Source organism: Amblyomma maculatum, chromosome 9, assembly GCF_055883805.1.
Source record: "Amblyomma maculatum isolate TAMU_Amacu chromosome 9, ASM5588380v1, whole genome shotgun sequence".
NCBI classification, from domain to species: Eukaryota; Metazoa; Arthropoda; class Arachnida; order Ixodida; family Ixodidae; genus Amblyomma; species Amblyomma maculatum.
The window spans coordinates 95,214,233-95,223,764 of NC_139352.1; the positions used below are offsets into that span (position 1 = coordinate 95,214,233).

The 9,532-nt window shown below is 45.4% G+C and overlaps 1 pseudogene; it reads left to right on the forward strand.

Moving 5' to 3' along the window:
* Positions 1-1,281: 1,281 nt before the first annotated feature.
* Positions 1,282-8,872, forward strand: LOC146179769 (uncharacterized; annotated as a pseudogene).
* The last annotated feature ends 660 nt before the right edge of the window (positions 8,873-9,532 follow it).

A 9,532-nucleotide genomic window follows, 5' to 3' on the forward strand; every position in this document is an offset into this window, starting at 1 on the left:
TGTCTGCCTAGTGTACATTAGTGCTGTCTTTAGAGCAACTACGGAGCCATCACATGCACTTTGCCATTTAATTTTGCACAAATATTTGAACAAGTCACTAAGATGCACAAGGATATTTGATTCTGTTGTGAAAAAAATATAAGTTGCGTAGCCCTAAAGTGTACCTAATTTGCCATGGCATTTTTCTGTTCCCTGTTGATAGAACGAAAAAAAAATGCATACCTACTATAAACTTTGACAGCAGCTTTATTTAGCACATTTTACAGCCACGACATTCCGAGATGAACATCCACGGCTGCTACGTATTAGTTCATAATATTACCAATCACATGGCACCAATCGCTGACGTCACTGCACTTCTTTTTCAGCGACCATCAGGATGAAACGGCCCAGTCAGCGATTGAGGAACCCCTCTACAAAGAGCGAAAATTCCTTGTGTTCGAGGGTTGCCTGCGGCAGCTTCTTGAGACCTGAACAATGTGCGGGCAAACAAGAACCCTTTACTTTAGCATAGCGGGAAGCCTTGTGACTGTGAAGGGGGCATGCTCACTGCAGCATTCTTTCCTCTGGAAAAGCCAACCACTGGTTGAAGGAAAGGCAGCAAGAAATGTCATCCTGGCTGCAGGCATCTTGTTCTCTGGCTGCGGTATAGCTTCAGTTCTTCGGTTCCTGCAATCCATCGGGGTGCAAGGCATCACAGAGAGGACCTACTAAAACTACCAATGGGCATACTTGCTACCTGCCAGAAATGAGGTTTGACAATAAGGATATCTCTCTTACAACATTCAAGTCAAAGTATACGTCATTAACTCGATAACTAGATGTCGCATCCTTTCATGACAACAACTTGAAGCTACAATGCAACCTATAAAACATATAAAATGCAGCATATATGCAACAGCGAAGGCATTGCAGTGCAATGCACCTGCTATTGCACATCTCTGTTGCCTTTGGCTACATGTTTAATAGACCAGCTGCATGCTCTAGTACTGAAGGCATAATTTTTGCAATATTTTTTTAGTAAATGTGCTGAGAGAAAAGTGAAAAGCAATGCAGCATTTGAAACCTGCCCCCCTCATCCTAATATGCATTAAGGCAACCACATGACTGCAAGTTTGTAGCCTCTAAATTGAACATCTTCTTTGCAGCTTTTTCACCAAAGGCAAGCAGAACTTGCTAGTGAGCTTGTAGGGACAACAACAGACCTGGCAGGGGATGGTCGCTGTGACTCGCCAGGCTACAGCGCAAAGTACATTACTTACAGTGTACTAGCTGCGCAGAATGGAGCCATTTTGCGCACTGCACAAGTTTAAGTCGGTGAGGCAATGCAACTCATCCTTTCCGACAACTGAGGTTCCACTAACATCACATCCTATCTTACAGCATTTCAACCCTTCTGCTCCAATTTCAGTGCACACGGACGCAAGTGGCATAGGCCTCAGTGCTGTGCTTGTTTAGCGCTATGACGACTGTGTGATTGCTAACGCCAGTCGGACTCTAAGCAAGACTGAGCACAACTACACCATCACCGAGCGGGAATGTCTCGCGGTTGTTTTCGCCGTGCAGCGGTTTCGCTGCTACCTGTACGGAGAGCCTTTCGTAGTAGTAACCGATCACGAGTCCCTATGCTGGCTACTCAATCTCTGTGATCCGTCTAGTCGCCTAGCCCGCTGGGCACTTCGCTTGCAAGAATACGACTACAGCCTTTCATACAAAAGTGGCCGACGGCACGCAGATGGAGACTGCCTCTCCTGGTTGCCACCTGCCACGACGGAATGCGACGCGGACAACTTTGATCATTACGTCACTGCTTTATCTCAGAGATTTCCAGATACTCATACCTTTCGAACCGAGGAACACACCGATCAGCCTCTGGAGTCGTTTTTAGCTGCTGCTCAAGACCCAACCTCGAAGAGCCAGTTTCGCCTATGCCTATGTGATGGCCTGCTATACAAAAACGTTTACTTAGACACTGGCCTTCGCTTCCTGCTGGTAATACCTGAAATCTTACCGCTACCGACCAACTCTGCAACTACAATGCCTCATTAGATAAGAAGGCTGTGAGAATCCGTTTTGCTACAGACTGTCGGTTAATTGAATATTCTTTTCGCCTTTGTTTAAACTTTGACCTGGCTTAGTATTTTACGCTGTGTTTTTGTGTAACTTTCGCCCTTACTATCTCTGGAATACTTGCTTTGTTATTTTATAGTCTTCTTTATCGCAGCGTTTGTTAATTGTCGTTTTTTTCTCTTGTCATTTATTGAGTCGTTTTTTATTACTATCATGTCCTGGCGTTTTATTATTTTTTTATGCAGTGTAATTTGGACTACTACCTATATATGTTCCCGTTGTGTGTTAAAAAAGTGACGCATAAATTTATTCCTTGATCACACACCAACATACGCACTTCACTGGTTGACCGGCCTAACTTTTAACTGCGTTCTCAAACCTCATAGAGAGACGACGGGTAACCGTAAAGGGGATCCCGCGCCTCTGTTAATCGTTAAGGCGGAGTTTGTGACAATATAAAATAGACCAAAACTGCAGGAAAGGTATTGCATATGCTAAAAAATTACAAAAAGGTCAATCAGCTGCAAGAATTCATGGGATTTGCCAACTTTGAGAAAAATATGTGGCACAACCTGCATACTCTTGTGCAGTGAAAAGAACTGCTCCCCCCCCCCCCAAAAAAAAAAAAAAGAAATTGCACGAGTGCACTCAATTCTGCTTAGGTGCAGTAATGTGAAAGTACTGCGAATTATGTCACACTGCTTAAACTGGTCCGACATTACGCTAGCAAACCTCGGCCGCACTCGTCCAGATGGCGTATATGTATGCCATATTTACCCAGGTTAAATGAAGGAGTGGTGCAGATGGAACTTCATGAAGAGCACAATGTTTGCTGCACAGCTGAACAGTATGTTGTAGTTTGAACTTGATGAAGAGAACGATGCTTACTGCACAGCATGAGAATGTGTTGCAATGTGCATTGCTCGTACCGTAGACAGGGAATGCCTCAGCCCACATAACCAAAGCAGAAGCCAGTGGAGGCCGCTTGGAACCGTCAAAGCCGACAGCCCACCATCACACACCCGCGTAACTGGTCGGAATGCTCTGCCCCAAGGCAGGTGACCTCTTCCCCTTGGATAAGTGCTCCCTTCTACTCTCCTTGCAAATTTCATCGTGGTCTTTTTCTGCAAAGCTGTAAATTCTTCAGTTCTGTTGCTTCTTTCTGGTGCTCTGTTCTATACTGCCTTTCGTTTTCCTTTGACAATCTTGCAGAGATGAATAAAATGTAAACACCAACACTGCAAAAAGCGACCATGAAAAGAAGCCACAGAAGAGGAGATATGCGGATAGAAAAGCGACAGTAAAAACTAGAAACATATTCACAGATCTCAAAGAAGCAAGATAACAAGCCAAGCTGTCGACAAAGTTCAGGCCCCAAAAATTGCAAGAGAACAAGTTTAAAACATCCTTATCAACAGTGCCAAATGAATGAATTATGAAAGAGGCTCCTCGCTCTATAAAATGCCCGAGGGATAAATATTAGAACATACAATGACAAGGTCTCCCAGCCCAACTAAGTGATTCCTGCGGTACAGGCCACAAAATGAGAAGCAGTGGCTACCTTAGCTGGCAGAATTCGTGTACATATATTCACTGTGAAAGGAGAGCGATGTAATGCACAGTTAGATACAGCTGATAATCAAGCAATAGGGGATTATGTCCAGGCATGACAGCTGGTGATAGCAGAGACAGCTAAAATAAGGCTTTTAGAGCATTCGCTCTACTTCTCCCGTGCACAAACCTCAAAGTGAATGCAATGTTGACTTTGAACTCTCACGCTGTGCAGCAAACAATGTCATCTTTATAGCTTAGACATGAGATCACTATGCTATTGCCACAACCTATCACACCTCGTAGCAAAACTACAACACACTCTCGCACTGTACAGTAACCATCGCCTCCATCAATTTCTAATTGCAAGACATTTTCGTGCACTACAATGATCATCGTCTTAATGTTTCATCTACTCCTTCTCCTTCATTAAACTTACGGAAATACACCATGCACATACGCCACCTCACTAAAGACGGAGGTTGCAACCGTGCCAGACAGCCTGCCGAGAGACCATTGAACAAAAAGAAGCCAGACTAGCCCATTGCCAAAAAGCTGAGCAAGAGTGCAGGCGAGCCAAGATCGAAGTGGCAGCAGCAACTGTGACTGCGGCCAATGGCTAACGCTCATGAAAGTTGGTTCAAGGACGGTTGAACCTGCACAACTTTTTGAAAATATGCAGTGCCGCCCCTACACTTTCGCAAACACACCTGAAAGGGACCAGCTATTACTGCAGCTTGGAGATAAGAAATGTAAGACTCTGCAAGCGTATTAGACTGTCAATAAATTCAAATTAATAATTTAGATCAGCAAATGCAGGAACAAGAGTTGTGGTTTGATCTGTGCTTCACCTGTATTACTCCACTGCTGGAATGGATGTATTCTGCGATCTGTTGTCATGTATTCACGGCTGGGAGTATCAATAAACAAACCTTCAAGCACTCATTTCATTGTGTCAGTATTGAGCACTCACACACTCGGTATCAATCAAAACACAGAATGCTTGTGCTGCCTCGGCACAAGCATTCTGTGTTTCGATTTTAATTTTTTTTCTATAAAATTCCATTCCAAATAAATGAATGTTTATGGTAGATGCTTGGAAGCATGTGCTCAAGCTGACATGGCGATGCTCAGCATTGTCCTCCATTCTGGATTGTTTTTGGATGTGTATCTTTTTTTTTACTAGGATTTGAATTTTCTTCCCAGGCTTTATTTTTCACTAACAGCTCTACACCTTTCTTGCTTAGATATCTATAAGTTCTGGCACTTTAGAGGAATGAGATGTCTGTTCTTAAACAGTGCCACAAAACAGACACTTGACACAGTGCATAACTTGGCATTCATAAAATAGCATTCTCTATTTTTCCACCTTAAAAATAAACGCACTTCCATGCACCACTCGAAGCAGTGCGCCTGGCACACGTGATAAAGTTTAGAATACAGCATGCAGCGAAGCGACAATCACCTGAGATTAAAGGGGAGGGTGCATGAATCCCACGTAGCTCGCCGACGGAAATTCACGCCGAACCCGGCAAACGACGCAGGCTGGCAGGACCACCCTGTTGCCTTCGCCCAGCCTGCCCCAAATCCACTTGATAAACAAGCGGTAGGCTATGAAGCGGTGCTGCCTGAAAATACCACGCTTTACAGTAAATGGATCACACACACGCATAAAAAAAATAATAATGCGAATCTGTCACCTGACGCTTCCGCACTACCTACTTGTTTACATCTCCGTCTCCATCGATGTTCGCTCCCCCCTCCTCTAGTGCAATGTGCACAGCCCGAAGGACTTCGGACGCTTTGGAACGCTGGGTGGATCGTAATGCAGCCGCCGTCCTGCTGGCACACTACCAGCACCTCCGGCATGCTGCGGCAGCACACATCTTCAGGTGTGGACATGCTTTTGCAGCGGCCGCAGCGGCACCTGCGCATAAGTAAAATGTGAAAAGGCCGCGAAGTAAACACGAAACGGCATTTCGTGAATTAAGAAAGTTGTAATAACTTATGTGCAGTGGCGCGCGCGCCACGGAACGCACCATGGTAGGCCGTCATCTCCGTCGCCAGGGGGTGGTTCAGAAGGGCCAGTCGATGGCGTGCTGCTGTCACTGCTGTCGTCGCTGTCTAGCGGATCACGAAACGGAGTATAATCATATGGATCAAAGTCCAGCTCGGCAGCGGCTTCACGCAGCCTCGCTTCGAGCTCGGGATCCTTGCGATCCATGGCGCCCGACACGCGAACCGCCACAAACACGAAGGGGAAGAAATCGGAGCACCACCGGAAGTAAACAAACCGAGGGTCGGTGGCGTCACTTCGTGACGCATTATGGGCGGGGCGTCGGCCCGGACATTTTCTTTTTTTTTTTGGCTGGCGCATCGGCGTGTATGAGTTGAGGGCTACAGCGACGGGAGAGGAGGAGCGTCATTTTTAATATAGAATATCTGTGCTAATAAAAATGTTAGCCTAAAATTTTTTGCGCTTTGCTGACCAGTGAAGGCACGCCAACCGCTCGTGCGCCTTTCTGAAGCACGGCTTCAAGCTTTTCATGGGCCCTTTAACAGAATTTACACTCAAATAACTAGGTTTAATCACTGTAAACTGTGATAATTGTGCGAAGATTCTTGCTCTTCTAAGCCAAAAAGAGGAAGTTCATGCAAAGAATTGGTTTTAGACTGGAAATTGGTTTTCGACTGGAAACTCAGATGGTGCGCTAAGCTAAAATTGTTTCCGCTGCCTATAGTTTGCCTACGCTGATCTGGCAGTACTGGTAGGGCAAACTGCGTAATGGCCCGCAAAATACTATTAAAATGGCTCCCAAAGTTTTCAGTGTTCGATACGTAGACAGTGTGCATTTATGCTCATCTGCCTTCTTATCTACAAACGAAACGAGCAGATGACGTGGCGTGGAAGAATATGCTTAACGCACACTTGTGGTTGGCTGAGCAGGTCTCCTGTCTGGCGCAGTGCTGCAATTTAGTTATGCATAATGCCCTTTGGAGATATTATTGATATTGTTTGCCTTTCTCTGTGTCTCAATTTCCCTTCGTTTTCGATTACCTCCTGTTCACTTTGCTTCCCCTCCACATCTTGCCTGAGTCCTGACTTTTTGTTTCCTTCATGAAGCACACTGGCGCCTGAACACTTATCTGATTTTTTCTTCATACTATTTATCCAATACTGACTGTCAGCCAACAAAAGTTTTCGGGGTTCAGGATTCCACCCTTTCTCATTCAGAAAGCAGTCGCCTGAAGTGTATACGCCCTCTCATGAGTCAAACATCAGTGTTAGCAGTTCAATATTAAGTCTTGTAACGTTATAACATTTACGTCGTGTAAGAAACATTCCTCTGAACTATATCATCGAAGAATACGTTGTATATGCACTTTCACCTTATAAGAAATATGCCTGTAAATACGACTAGCTTAACATGGACCGAACTCACTCCGCACTTTTATTGAGCGTTCTGCAGCGGATGTGAGAAAAGTTAGCTGTGCGATGTTGCACAAATTGAGCTAAAGGCGAGTACCACACGGGGGAGCGAACGCTATAAATGTTCCCGCGGGGGCTCCAAACACAAAACACGAGCTTGTAAGGATGGAAGAACGGAATATTTGGTGTTCATCATATGAAAACAAAACATCGCACTCTTGACCTACGGAGAAACACACGGTTGTTGTTTCTTTCTTTGTCTATATGTCAAAAGTGCGCAGAATAGTTTTCCCAAGGCACGCTCGTAACTGTCCCTATTTAGCGCAAAAGAGGGCTCACGGTCAAATCACAGCCAGCTTTACATGGCTTGCACGTGACGTCACGTCATCTGCTTTTTCAGCCGACGGCCATGTTTGCGACCCGATTTTATGTCCAGTGGTCATTTGCTCGTGTATGTCAAATTTTGTGGCATTGTTCTCGTAGGTTTGTTGGATGACGTTCGTGTAAAATGGCCGCAAATTAACAGTTCATTGCGAGCTATTACTCGGATCTCATCGGGAGCACTCCTCTCCGCTACAACGAAAAGATCAAATTTTGCGATAACATCGATCCCTACATGTTGCGGCCCGGAACGGATTGCAGTGCCGTGTAAGCTTGTTCCCTGAGGTGACACACGGTGATATCGTAGCGTACTTGGTTTTTTCCGCGAGCTTTGTTACACTGGAGCACATGAAAGCAATCAAGTCTTTGGAATCGCACAATTACTTCACCAGCGGTTGGGTGAAACACCTTTCTGCCAAGCCACTTCAAGATGACAAAGTGCTCCTGCTTAGCGAGGTAAGCCCTATTATTTATGACTTTTGACATTTAAGAACCTGTTGTGGCGATGCAGAATTTTTATGCGCTGTATCCAGCTTCGCGAGGTGTACGGTGATTCTGAAGATGGCTTGTTCGGTCATGTGCTCGCGCCAGCGGCTAAGCACGAAAAAAACGAGCCTGCACTGAATGCACCTCACGGTCGCCTTTTTTGTTTGCAGTCTCGGGGGTCTCGTTCACGAAGTGAATCAAACCACTCAGCATTACATGCACTGAGCTCTGAGCTGCGCGGTCTGTTCAGCGCATCTGAGGCACAACGTTAGACAGTGCACGCGAACGCTCATCAAGCGCTTGAAAAACAAACCAGCAGTGAACAGTACCCGTGGCCGCCAGCTTTTAATATGCGTTATTCGGATAGTGCTACTAGCGAACTGATCAGATAATGCGTGCAGCATTACATGCACAGAAACTGTGCTCCTTACTGTGTTTTTTAAAACATTGTCTCCTGGCCCAAAGCGTAACTAAAACCAATGCAGGTTTAAAAGGATTGGCCACTAACACTTGTTCTTGATCATTTATTTACGCAGGTGAATCATTCACAGAGACTGGGCAACCGACCTCTTCAAGCGTGGCTGCTATGCAGAAAGAATGGGACTGTGATTACTGCTCACTGCACTTGTATGGCAGGAGCATGTGAAGCGCGGTCACACATTGGAACTTGCTTGTTTGCAGTGGAGACCGGAGTGAAAATAAGGCAGTCTACAAGCTGCACACAGGAGGAAAGTGTCTGGCTGCCGGCATATGTAGAAAAATTAAATTCAAAATGTTGAAAGATATCAACTTTACGTCGTCAAGTGGCAAGAAGAGGATGCGCTGGAGTAGGATACATTGTACAAGTCCATCCAGAATGCCAATGTTGTACCAGCAATTTTTTCTGTGCTGCCTAGCTACAGTGGTGCTTTCAAAAACCCAATAAAAAAGCAAGATGCAAACCTTCGATCATAATTCAGAGAAGATGCTATCAGATGACCTGGATACACTGGTCGAAAAGGCCAATGACATCCTCCCAAGTCTTCAAATAAAAGAGGACACTGCAAAAAGGTTGAGGCCTCTACAAGAAAACAAAGCAGTTCACCAGCCTGGCATTCTTACCGAGCAGGAAGGGTAACTGCATCTGTTATGAAGCGTGTCTGCCACACTACCATAGAAAACCAAGTATATCACTTTTAAAATTAATACGCTACCCAGAGAAGCCTTCTTTACATACGCTCGCCATCGCATGGGGTATCAAAACTGAGCCCCAGGCCTTAAAGACGTATCAAGACAGCGAAGCTCAAAAGCACGATTCTTTCCAGTCTCCAATTCAGGGCTTCACATAAGCACGCATCCTTATTTTGGAGCCACGCCGGACTCTCTAGTTACCTGTACATGTTTCGGTAAAGGAATCGTGGAAGTGGAGTACCCCTATTCATTTAGGGAAGTGAAAAATCCGACCGAAATGGGCACCCCAAGTTCATGCCTGGAACTTGTCGATAGTGTCTTGAAAGTACGACGACAACATGCTTATTTCTATCAGGCCCAGGCACAGATGGCTGTGTGTGATGTCGAGCGGTGTGACTATTGTGTGGGCACCCAACGCATTGCATGTGGAGCGAGTTGGCAACC